This window comes from Zea mays, chromosome 3 (assembly GCF_902167145.1).
Source record: "Zea mays cultivar B73 chromosome 3, Zm-B73-REFERENCE-NAM-5.0, whole genome shotgun sequence".
Taxonomy (NCBI): domain Eukaryota; kingdom Viridiplantae; phylum Streptophyta; class Magnoliopsida; order Poales; family Poaceae; genus Zea; species Zea mays.
The window spans coordinates 96,274,997-96,277,351 of NC_050098.1; the positions used below are offsets into that span (position 1 = coordinate 96,274,997).

At 52.1% G+C, this 2,355-nt stretch overlaps 1 pseudogene; it reads right to left on the reverse strand.

The window, feature by feature from the left end:
- Positions 1 to 253: 253 nt before the first annotated feature.
- Positions 254 to 1,551, reverse strand: LOC103650410 (uncharacterized; annotated as a pseudogene).
- Between the last annotated feature and the right edge of the window lie 804 nt (positions 1,552 to 2,355).

Genomic DNA, 2,355 nt, shown 5'->3' on the forward strand with positions numbered 1-2,355 from the left:
AGGCATCGCTTTTCCAAATAAATAACAATCGACACAAACCATGCTAGTAAAATCTATGCACTAGTTGCTAACAACATTAGACCTATCCTTCATATTATTAATTCGACCAATCATCGAATACGAAACACCGATTTAATCCTTCTTGCATAACCTATGTCTTTAAACCTAAACTTAGCTACACAGCACGACGACTTCGCAATCATGGACATAATCACCACGCTACATGTAGCCCCGTATTCCAACAAGCGTCAAATAAACACGTGCCCGAGCTAGAAGCGGGATAATCGTCGTGACAAACCTACCTATCAATCCATCCATCAAACCAGTCAATAAGAATAGCAAATCAGCTCACCGTTCCAATATCTGACTCGATTCCGCGAGATCGGTAATGATTCTCCGATTCAGGCAATTTGTCGAGCGTTTGGTAGGTACTACACGAACTTCATGCACACCACCATCCAACCTTTGGACATCTTCTCTTGATGATTCTTTTGTCAGCGCGATCACAATTCGGAGGCATCACGTAGGGACTCGCGTCGAAGCCAGGCGACGGAACAACGATAACGGGGTGGGGCAGTGTTGAAGGAGCTCGGCGCCATGGCGGATAGGAGATCGACGGAGGCAGAACCGATAGCCGGACATGAACTGCGTAGATCGACGACGTGAGGCCCGATCTAGCGAGCATGACACAAAGGAGGGCGTCGTAGCTGCAGCACCGACATGAAGTACTTGCTGCCGAGCATGACGGAGGCCGGAGAGCTGCCGACGGTCGGCCCGACAGTGAGCAGGGATACCAGGGCGCGCGTGTAGGAACAACCTCGATAGGACGTGGCCGGGCGAGACCACGACACAGGGAAACAGCGGGCGACCAAGCAAAAATTCGAGCTGGGCGCCATGGACGCGGCAGCTGGGAGGAAGAAAGCCGAGAGATAAAGAGCAGCGTAGGGAAGGGGGCTTGGCTGAGCACGCACACGAGGGAGCTTCGCGACTGGGAAGAACTTGACCGGCCCAGCAGAACAGGGGGCACGGCCAAGTGGAATTCGAGCAGAGGGCACGGCTACGCGCGCCAGGGGAGAGACCATGGTAGGACACGGTGAGGAAGTTCTATGGCAACGCCATAGAGGCGAGGTGGAGATGGAGGCCGAGCCCAGCTGGGCGCGAGCGAGCAGAGGGAGAAGACGAGGGCGCGCGCCGGCTGGAAGGAACTGGGAAGCCACGACGCCAAAGGAGCAGAGGAGATGGACGCGCGCGCACGGAGCTTGATGGCGGCCATGGGAACGAGCTTGAAGGAGCGTCGGCCATGGGGGAGAGAGAGAAAAGCAGGGGGCGCCATGGGAGACCATGGAGAGGGGGGCGCCAGGCAGAGGGAGCGTGCAGGGAGAAACGTCGGCGAGCCAGGGAGCTGGGGAAGGGACTCAGGGAGAGGGAGAGCTCGGCGAGCTGGAGCGGAGACCGAGCGCCGCGAGCAGGAGAAGGCACCGCGAGGGAGAAGCAGAGGGAGTAGGCGCGGCCTGGGAGGAAGACGCGCGCAGGGGAGCTGAGCGCGGAGAGAACGGGGGCTGATAGAAAGAGAGAGAGGAGGGGATAAGAAGCAGCGTTCACCGGCGAGATTTTTCTCTTTTTTTTAATTTCTCTTTTTTTTTACCGAAAATCACAGATATTTTTTAATCAAGATTTTTAGCGATAACTAAAGAGTCGACGGTACTTGTGACACTGTTTGATTTGATTCGAAACCCTATAAATTTTATCTGGGGTCTAAACACCTGATTCCATGGTCACGAGTAATTTGCGTGGTGAATCGAATCTCAATTATAATTCCTTGATTATCAACCCCGCGCATGATTTCTCTCAGACAATGCGCGATTCAGATTATTTTGCCCTGAACATTTTAGTCGTCGAGTTCAAATTAATTTGCCCGGGATAAAAATTGTAAGAGTAGGTCGAGCTTCCGAATTCGTATTCGCTTACTCGATGGATTTTAATTGGGCACAGGACTCGCAAACTTTCAGAACAAGTACGTTCCGAAATCCGCGAAAACTTTAGGAGGAGTCTAAATAGACAGAAACAGATGCGATATTAAAATCGCGATAGACGAATATGATTAAAATTTAGCATCCGTTTTATTTACTGATATTACGGGCTTAAATCCATACTCGTTGTCGAGTGGGATATAAACACCTTGGGTGTTACACGCATCGACGGCCAGGCACGTTCTTCTACCTCGCTGCCAACTCCGGCGACCGCGCTATCGCTATGGCGGCCCGCCATGGCTAAGATGCCTACTACACTAATCTGTACACGATTCCTACGTATCTCAGGTGTAAATTGCAATTAAGGGGATGGCGAACTTGGGAG